Raw genomic sequence first — 11,123 nt, 5'->3', positions numbered from 1 at the left:
AGTGGCACAGGTAAGATATCAGATTTTTTTTCCTGAATCAAGTTGTTGTTTAGGGAATTAGGGCTTATTCTTCTTTCATAATTTGTTATTTTTCTGAATAAAGTTGTTGTCACTACAAGAAAACTGGGTTTTTAGTACGCGCAAAAGCATCCTAAAATGCTATTTTATAGGACCTTTCATTTAATAGGACCAACGGTAAAAGCGTTTCATGTAAAGGGGTCGTAATAAGTCCCGGAACTAAAAAAGCGTACTAACATCTCAAATAAGATTATGAAACCAATTTTATGGTCGTGTAATATGTCTTTGAACAACCAAAATAGTGTCCTAATAAAAACATATTAGGACACTTTTACAATGTTCTAATATGTGCTTACATACTTTTAATCTTTTAATACACTTACAAGCGTCCTTAGAAATTAATTGATAGGACCCTTATGATATAACATTATAGCTAATTTAGTACCAAGAAAAGGGTCCTAATATATCAAATAAGATTATGAAACCAATTTTATGGTCGCATAATATCTCTATAGACAACTTAAATAGCATCCTAAAAAGAACATATTAGGACACTTTTACAATGTTCTAATATGTGGTTACCTACTTTTAATCTTTTGGAACACATACAAGCGTCCTTAAAAATTAATTTATAGGACCGTCATGATGTAACGTTATAGCTATTTTAATATCAAGAAAATGGTCCTAATACCTCAAATAAGATTTTAAAACCAATTTTATAAACAAACCATCAACATATAACATCCTAATAGTTACTGTATAACATCAACTAATGAAAGAAATAAAACTTCATTATATTTCAAATAAGCATGTTCATAACAAAAACACTAACCATAAATAAGTTATAACATTATCTAACATAAAGTCTTAATATTTAATAAAGAAATTAAAAGCAATTAAAGAAATAAGAAGCATAAAATCTTGAGTCATCATGTGTCCTCAATCCTCATGGACTACCTACAAATAAACCATCCATGTATAAGCATTAAGTTCTATGATATTAAAATTATTTGTATCAAAAGTTTAACAAATACATACCGAGATGAATGGATAGAGCCATGCGATGGATGCACCAATACAATCTTGAATTGTAGAAACAAATGAAATGAATTTCATAGGATCTAAGATCCAAAAGTTAGTCAAGTTAACAAAATTACATAAACTGTATATGATCACATCAAATGCGTTAACTATGTATATAAAAGTTTAAAAGATGGACCAAAAAACCTTTTGCGGGTCAACCCAACATGACCCATTTTGACATGAGCTAAAGGTTACCCAGTTCGTTTCGTACTGGACTCGACAATCACTAGTTTCCACCTCCAAGACAGAGAATACAGAGCTATATAGGTGTCTTCGGCAAATTGAAACCAGTGGTGGAGCCAGGATTATATATTTTTCGGTGCCTAAAATTCTATCAACTTGATGTCATATATTTCCAGTCACGTTGGTTTGCTATCTATGATTTTTTAATCAAGAACAAATAAAAGCAATAAAGTTTCACATCTAATTTTAACTTGAATTAACAAAGTGCAAAAGTTGAAAAAAAAAACACTAACCTGAAGGGTGAGAGTAATTCCAGTATTACCTAGAGATGCATGTCATAATTCGGAGAAAGATGATGACTAAATACCTAGATAATATTGTGTAATAACTATTGAATTAGCTAGCATATCTGAACTACCAGTTGATCAGCTCCAACAATAGCAAAAAGACTAGAGCTAAAAAGCATTTCAACAATAACAAACGCTCCAATAACTGAGGGTAAAATATTGGGTCATCTTAAAACTGATTCAAACTGAATAGTGAATACAAATACAAATACAACATAACCAAAATACTACACATATCAGAAAGTAATGTAAGTTAATTGATATTGTAATCACACAACTAGTATACAATCCATTGAAAGTCGTATCAACCTAATTGGGGGTTCGCCTGAGAGTCCATATTAACCTAATTGCTCCCTTCCTTAAATCCCAAAATAACTAATCAATCAATCCATTTGTAAAACCCAAGGACTAAAGAAAGAAATAAAACATAACATCAATCAACCGACCCATTTGTAAAACCCAGAAATACTGAAAACGAAATGTCAAGGATTGGAGGTGATGAAAATTACCTGTATTGCAAGATTAAATGAGACTACATTATCGTATAAACTGCTCATATCAAAAGAAATCATATCACCATCATCATCATAAGCATCGGTTAATCAAAAAGATCAAATCAGTTCGACAATCAACATCAAGAAACCACGAAAATATCCAACTAATAATCTGTCACGGAAATAGTATTAAGCACCTTATCATTGTTCTTAACATCAAACATATGTACCTACTTTCATTACTCAATCAACCAAAAATTACAAAGAAAGCCAAGAAATGCAAGATGATCACTGTCAAACAATTCCCAAAATCATATGTCTAGCAAATTTTATCTATTCCTTCAAAATGATCAAAACAGCTTTACACAAATCCTCAATAAATCAACTTCAACAGTGTATGTGTAGATCTAAGATAGCATTTTATTGTTAACCTATATATTTCAACAGAAACCATCACACTCTTTTTCAACAACGTCCATTATTCTAAACATGACATTTGAACCTCATGTATACCCAAATCAGTTAATACACCAGTATATCTACATATAGTCAAGCTTCATAACAACCACATATATTAAAACGTATCACGTACTGACCGAGATATGGGGTGGCGAAGGAAAATATACGGCTGCCACTGCTACTGGTCTGAGCCGGAGCTTCTCCTGTAACACATCGGACCCGAACATTTGACCTGTCGTCTTCTCTCCCTCATCTGCTCTCTTCACAGTGATTCTCTTCTAAAGTCAAGGAGGTGTGCGTTATAAGGACAAAGGAGGAAAGGGGAGGGGTTCTATGGAGATTCAGATGGGGATTTCAGGTGCGGCCGGAGTGGCCGGAAAACGGTGTCGGAATCGTGACTCCGGTGACTGATTTCGTGAGAGGAAGAAGAGGGGTTTTAGTGTTGTGCGGCTGATGAGAGTTTTTAGGGTTCTTTATTTTTGAAAGGAGAATGAGGGTGAAGTTTATAAGAACATCCGTAGTGGGTGGTATTTTTGAAAAAAATTGAAAAAAAACGTCTCCATCATCATTACACTAGGCGTTTTTGGGGGGTTATTTTTGAAAAAAAAATTGGTTTGGCGTTTTAAAAAACACGCCTAAAGGTGATTAATTTGTGTGGTTCAGTTAGGACTTGGCCAATAAGAAAATAGTTAGCTTTTTTTTTTTTGTTTAAAAAACGCCTAAAAGGGATTATTGGGCATTATTCCCACTGCGACACTTTTGCAATAACGCCCAATGCTGACTAGACTGCCACGTATCGGATAATGCCCCATGGTGGGGGTATTATTTTTCTTAACCACTACACATGGTCTAAGAGCATTCACATCCATCCCACTATATTTTCACCCTAAATTACATTAAAAAAATACTATATTTTCTCTCTTCTTTTCAATTAAATAATATTTTTTTTATTCCTTTATCATTATCTTTTCTCTCTCCTCTACTCACAACCACTTTCAAAATATATTAAAAAATTATAGGGGGTGAACAGTGTCCCCCCCAAATATACAGATGAACAGTAACATTTTCTCTCTCCTCCACTCACAACCACTCTTTATACTTTTTATATTTTAAAAACACCACACTGAGAATATGATGGCTTGGATGTGAATGCTCTAAAAGGTTTAAATAGACTAAGGTTTTGGTTATGGTTTTGGTTTAGGGAGTTGGGTTGGGCCTGACCCATGGGTATGAACCCGTTAACTATCGTGTTATGTTAGATCGAATTTGTTCACAGTTAGATCGAATTTGTTCACAAATAAAATATGACGGTTAATATGGTCCATTAACACATATATGATCTACTACTGTTTATCGTGATCCATTAAGGCCCAATATTGTCCATTAAGACTTGTACGATCTACTATTGTGCATTGTGGTCGATTAACACATATATGATCCATTATTTGTCTTTGTGATCCATTTAGGCCCAATACGGTCCATTAAGACATGTATGATCCACTATTGGTCCTTGTGATCCACTAAGGCCCAATATGGTTCATTAAGACATGTATGATCCACTATTGGCCATTGTGATCCATTTAGGCCCAACATGGTCCATTAAGACATGTTTGACTACTATTCTCCATTATGATCCATTAAGGCCCAATATGATCCATTAACACACATATATGGCCCACTATTGGCCATGGTGATCCATTAAGGCCCAATATTGTCCATTAAGACTTGTACGATCTACTATTGTGCATTGTGGTCGATTAACACATATATGATCCATTATTTGTCTTTGTGACCCATTTAGGCTCAATAAGGTCCCATTAAGACATGTATGATCCACTATTAGCCATTGTGATCCATTTAGGCCCAACATGGTCCATTAAGGCATGTTTCACTACTATTCTCCATTATGATCCATTAAGGCCCAATATGGTCCATTAACACACATATATGGCCCACTATTGGCCATTGTGATCCATTAAGGCCCAATATGGTCTATTAATACATATATGATTAGGGATGAGCTCAGTATCGATACGAAAAATACCGCTACCGAAAATCGTCAACTATGGGTATAGGTACCGGTACTGAAAATGTTTGGTACGATACTCTACGTTACCGGTATTTGAAAATTAAACTCGGTATAATATTGGTACCGTACTGAAAACGCCAAAAAGTGGGTACCGAAAATAATTTGGTACGGGAAATTTGGCACTAGTACTAATTTTGCATATATTAAAAACGTATATAAACGTAATTAACTAGAAAATTAGAACGCGCGTTGCACGCAAGAATTTAATCGATATCGATTCGATTCCGTTTATTACAGAATATATAGAATACTCAGACTCGGTATAGCAATCGCAAGAGAAGCCAAAAAGGATGTCAACATGTGTTTTAAATTTATAAGCCTTAGTTTCGACGAATTGTACACTCGTATCCACCCTGCAGAAAAAAAAACACATCAAAACGCTACTAAAGCTAACTTTATAGAATCCTTACGAAAGTATTTAACATTTTAGCATAAATCTATGATAAGATTAAAATAGAGTAATCCAAAACTCTGATCCTAACAGTTGGTATTAGAGCTTGGTCACATTCAACTTAATTTCACAATCAGTTTAATACAAAAAGATTAGCTCATATAATTGATAACCAATTGTTTGTTGAATCGAATTACCGAGTCAAAGTATCAAATTCACAAAGTTTTTGAATGATACTTTGTTTTTCACTGGTTTCAGTAACAAGCCTCCGATACTTGTCAGATCAAAATACAATATCTGGCAACGTCGAATGGCCCATGTTCTAGCTCAACAGAACATGGATGTTGGAAGTCTGTTATATTCTGACCACATGTTCCAATGGTACCTAGTAACGAAAATCCAAGAGTTCAAGAGCCAAAGAAACCAAAAAAGTATTCCAAGCAGGATTTTCAAAATTTGAGTTAGTTGCAAAAGCATCAGTATTGTTGCTATGGCTCTACCAAATGAAATCTATGCCGGCCTATTACACTTTAATAGTGCAAAAGAGTTGTGGGATGCCTTAAAAGAAAATTTTGGTGGAACAGAGGATGTGATTGAAAACACCCGGGAAATTCTCAACCAACAGTATGAGACCTTCATTCATGTTAAGGGATAGGCCTTAACTTAATAGTTTGAAAGATTTACTTGTTTGATAAGTGAATTAAAATCGGTAAACAAAGAATATTCCAATTTCACTTTGAGTAATAGGTTCTTTAGATCACTTCCTGAAAAATGGGACATAATTGCTATTATGATAAGAACCACACAAGGTTTTAAGGATATGAAAGTGACTCAACTTCATGATAAGTTGTTAACCTTTGAAAGAGAGCTTATCCGAAAGAAGAATTTCTAGGTAACTAGAAAAGTGTCTGATGATTATGTCTTTGGCAATACAACACTTTTGAGTCAAGAAGAATCATCATCTTCTGGAGTAGTAAATAATCAAGGTTATGATCATTACATTGACATATCCATTGGGATTCTCTCCGATAAATACTCTCCAAACTTTCTTTTACAAAAAATTGGTGATGGTCAAAGTCCTGATAGTTTGTCCTTTGTTCTTGATGATCTACATCATATTGATCCCATTGATTTAGAGGAAACATTTTGCATCAATTGGCCCTACTCGGTATCAGAACAAACAATTTCTACAAGAGAATTGATAGGAAGTATCCAGGGTTAAATGGAAGGTCAAGGGTAAGGTTGGATAAATCCAAAATAAATTGTTACAAGTGTAACAGAGTTAGCCATTTTCCTAGGGGGTGTAGAAGTTAAACAAGTAGTTTTGCACATATGATAACCTATCTAAATCAAAAGCCTCAATTTAACAATCAACAACACTTTTATCAAAATTTCCAAAATACCCTGGACCAGTATTCAAAAATAGCAATCATTTTCTAATAGTTGCCTATTTATTTGAATCTTATTAATATTAATGAACTAAACTAGATAAATACAACAAAAATAGCAATAACTTAAAAAAGTACACGAAAAATTAAAGACCTAAAAATAAATAATACAATGGAATTAAAAAAAATTAAAACAAAAGTACAATAAAATTAAAAACCTAAAAACATACTATTCCATCTCGTCTAAAAACCGTTGATGAATCTTGTTTTTTTTTGTTTTCTAATATCTGTATGTTCAACTCCCACATATCGTCGGTGTTAATCCTAAGCACCATAAGAACACATGCATCGGTCTTTTGTTCCTTGAAGGCTAACAACTTTTAGATATTCTCGTCGAGACTATTAACTTGGCCTTAGATATAGGGTTTGGTTGAAGAAAAACCGGCACCTTTGTTTCTTGCTTTTGCACAATCTCTCCCCATCGGACGACTGGGTTCAACCGGAACAACTAGTTCATCCGAAAGCTCAAACTCATTGTTAGTATCATCTTGTCTTGGGACGATGTGCTCTTTGGCCTTTTAGACCGTGAACCTGCACGTCCATAAGTGGGACGAGATGCCACTTCATGCTTTTATTTAACACTTGTCACATTTTGTCCATTGTAAACGCGTTTATCTTTTGTAGAATTTATGCGCATCAATTAGCACCACGTTATCTACCACGGTTTTGGTTGGCAAGGTTGTGGTAGATGGCGTTAAATGTGGTGCATTTTTTGCCTTTCCCTCCATTTGCCAGAAATGGAATCCGGATTCTAGTAAGCTCCTCATCCCATTTGATCGTGAAATACTTTACAAACACGCCTCCAAAAGTCGGTTCTTTTTTGATGCCCGGCAATTAAAAAATAAACATAATATAATAAATATATATTCATTTATATAAAGGTGTTTCTATAAAGTTGAGTTTAAATATTATTATTATTAAATAAACGTATAGATTTAGAAATAGGATTAAAAGAAAATGTGAGTTATCCCTTAAATAAAAACAAAGAAAGAAAGCAAATGGTTTATATATCAGAGCATTTACTTCTCCTTTTCTGATGGTGTTGGGTTTGTATCCAATTATAAGTCTACCGGTCCCCCCCGAATGATAGTCCATTTTATCTGACTTTGTTTAGTATCCATCATTATTTAACTTTGGGTACATGAAAAAGACATTTGATACAAGGCATGTAAATTGACTTTTAATATGCACAGCCATCTTCACGTCCATGTTCACTGAGTCAAGCAGTATAATCTACCATTGAGCCAGGGTTAAACTCGGGTCATGTCGCATCTAAGCTCTAACACCAATATCTAAGCTAAACTATAGCTTCCACACTTGATTGATAGGAATTTACTTTTTCTTTTCTACTTTGTAATAAGATTTGCGCCTAGCACGTTCAGCCGAATTTTAGCCTATAGAATTCATTGTAACGTTATATCATGTTGATATTTAGTGCTTGTTTTTCTATTAAAAAAATGTTTGTAAATGCATAAATAAATAAGTTCAGTTAAAATGTTTGATGTGTTTAGTGGTCAAGAGCAGTGTTGCAAAAATCGTGATTACTCGGCGATTAATCGCCGACTAGTCGCTAGTCGGTCTCCTACTGAGTAATTTTTCACTAATCAGTCAAAAAATCGCTAGTCGGTCAAAGCCAGTCCAAGCCGCCCTAGTCGGCCCAAGATTACAACTTTAGCCCATTTTCCTTATCCCTTACCCTAATATGACAAAGGATTTGAGTCGGAGAAAGAGGACGAAGTAGACGAGGAGATTGAATACAAGTCGGATGGTGTCAAAATCATTGAACACTACGGGATTGACGATTACATTTGAGCTATTTGTTAATGTTTGAATTTTAAGTACCGAGGCTTGTTATGTTATGACTTATATGTAAGTTTAGTTCGTATTTTGAACTATTTTTACCTTTTTAAGTATTATATTGATATGGATGTGTGAGTATATATATACATATTTATAAAAATAATAAAATTTACATATAAAATTTCCAAAGCGATTAATCACGAGTAATCCTTAGTAATCCCGAGTAGTCGCTAGTCCTCACCTCACCGGCCGACTAGCGACTAGCGAGTTCTCCAACCTTGGTCAAGAGGAATTATCTCTTGTGAGGAGACTAAAACCAAATAACTTCGGTTAAATGTTTGTACGATTCAATCATTGAGAGGTGTAATTAAGGGGGGAGGGGTCGAAGCTTAGCCGTTCAAAAAAAGTTTGATGTGTAAATTTTAGGGCCAGATTTTGGAATTTATTTAATGCATGTTACCTCTTAATATTATAAATAAAGTTATAAATTATTGATAAATAGTTTTAATTTACTTTTAAATAAAGTGATAAACAATCTTACAAATTTATAATTTATGTAGTAAAACAGTTTTAATAATAATCCTAAACGCCTCCACTTATGGTATACAAACATCAATCTATATTTATTTTACTTCAACTATTCCAACTACATATGTGGAAACACATAAATTTGTAACATTGGCATATTTAAAACAGTTACGTAATTTGATAGAATAACTTCAATTCATCAATTTGGAAATCTATTCCAGATGTTTGTCCAATCAGTTCATTATAACATTTATTGCACAACTATATCACAAGTTATATTTTAAGCGTGTATTGAAGATCAGTGCACCAACAAATACTAGTTACAACAGGAGCCTACGATACAGTACTAGTCGACTTAAAGTGGTTCGTTTCAAAGTTTTTATTTGTCTAACCAATCCGTGAAAACCAAGTGTTTATTTTTTCTCAATCGTGTATGCTTGGTGATCAAGAGGGTTCGCTGACTCCTCGTCATCGAAACTAATCGATAATTTCTTTGCAAAAACTGAGTAGGGAAAGAAGAGAAATTATCTATGCTGAGTTGGTTTAGGGACCCAGGGTTGCACTTTCAATGTGTTTAGGTTTTCATTAATTTAGTTAGGATTGTAATTGAATGCTTTAATATTTTTGTCAAAAACAAAAAGAAAACACATGAGCCTATTATCACTTGCACACTGCTTTAAGTACACAACTGTTTCAAAGTGAAAATAAACAACGAAACTAATGCATTGTACAACTTCTATTGCATGGGTTACAATAGTTTAGTTGAAATATATGAACTCCCTAATTAACAGCTTGACAAAGAAATCTAATGAGATTGTCCTAGCTAGCCACTTGAACATGCAAAGTTTACAATGAATGAGTTCTGGTGTACGTGTAGCTGATAAGTAATTAGCTTTAATATTCAGAAATTATTGTACATTCATGTAGGGGAGAACAATGCATGCACATTCATATATTTTAAATGTACAGCAACGGTAAAAACGAGTGTCATTATACCGTATGCTCGTGACCCCAGTACTTTGATTTTATAATATTTTTTCTTTATTAATTATTAAATTGTACAAGTGTGATTTTATTTGCATGATCATTTCAATTGGCTCTCCTATACTTTAACATGTTTATAATTTTAGCGTCAGCAATTTCAATTAACTGGATTTACTTAATAACAAAGTACTGAAGGTCTTGTAGCCTTAACCCCTCCCCCCCCCCCCCCCCCCCCCTCTTTGCATTGGGGTAGCTTAATTTGTTGGGGCGGGAGGGGGCGGCCGACCCCCCGAACTTTTCGCTCGGTAGTGAAAAATATGTAGTTTTCGTATAGAAATTTTTGGGTATATACGTTTTTGAGCCCCCCCCCCCCCCGGTTTTATAGAAATTTTTGGAATATACATTTTCGACCCCACGGTCGGAAATCTCAAGCTTCGCCACTGCCTCTTTGTATAAGTTGAGGTTTGATGGTGAAGTATCATGAAGCTATTTTAGGCAAGGTTGGAGAACTCGCTAGTCGCTAGCGGGTCGGTGAGGTAGGGACTAGCGACTACTCGGGATTACTCGGGATTAATCGGGATTAATCGGATCGGACTTTTTATGTATAATTTTAAGTTTTTATACACATATACATATATTTTTATACGTATTTTTTTTAAGTGGACAAATTTTGACCGGAATCTGGGAGGTTTTGGCCGGAATATGTGTTTTTTCCGATTTTTTCTGATTTTTTCCGATTTTTTTTTGTTTTTTCCCGGTTTTTCCCGATTTTTTCCGATTTTTCCCGACCGACTAGTCGCGATTAGGGCCGACTAGGGCTGATTAGGGCCGACTAGGCCGACTAGCGATTTTTTTACTGATTAGCTGAAAACTACTCAGTTGATGGGCGACTAGCGACTAGTCGGCGATTAATCGCCGGCTAGTCGCGATTTTTGCAACCATGATTTTAGGTAATCAGGAGTTATTTGAAGATCAATTGAGAAATTAATTCAGGTACATGGTTGATTACGACTATTATAGTTTCAAGCACCATGCATGAAACCTTAAAGGTTCTAAGGGAAGAAGCCCATTGGCCATTTGGGTTCCAAGGCGGGGTATGGGGTTTGGCACGCCCATGTGGTGTTAGAGGCAACGCCACGCAACAGATTTGCATAAACGGCTAAAAGTTGCATGAGAAAATGATCCTCAAAAGTCAATGAAAATCAGTAGCAATTTGCTACCGATCGGTTGCAACTTTGTCTATCGGTAGCAAATAAGCTTAAGTAGCAATTGAGATGCGGTAGCATCTTATTCTTTAGT

The 11,123-nt window shown here is 34.7% G+C and overlaps 1 long non-coding RNA gene across 1 annotated transcript; it reads right to left on the bottom strand.

The window, feature by feature from the left end:
* Positions 1 to 913: 913 nt before the first annotated feature.
* Positions 914 to 3,043, bottom strand: LOC118481152. The gene is made up of 3 exons (XR_004864593.1): positions 2,722 to 3,043; positions 1,057 to 2,180; positions 914 to 975 (listed from the first exon to the last, which is right to left on the bottom strand). It is a non-coding gene; the product is annotated as an uncharacterized LOC118481152 (long non-coding RNA).
* Between the last annotated feature and the right edge of the window lie 8,080 nt (positions 3,044 to 11,123).

The sequence above is a fragment of the Helianthus annuus genome, chromosome 8 (genome assembly GCF_002127325.2).
Source record: "Helianthus annuus cultivar XRQ/B chromosome 8, HanXRQr2.0-SUNRISE, whole genome shotgun sequence".
Taxonomy (NCBI): domain Eukaryota; kingdom Viridiplantae; phylum Streptophyta; class Magnoliopsida; order Asterales; family Asteraceae; genus Helianthus; species Helianthus annuus.
Note: the sequence above shows the minus strand (reverse complement) of the source record. Positions and strands in the feature narration are given on the sequence as shown.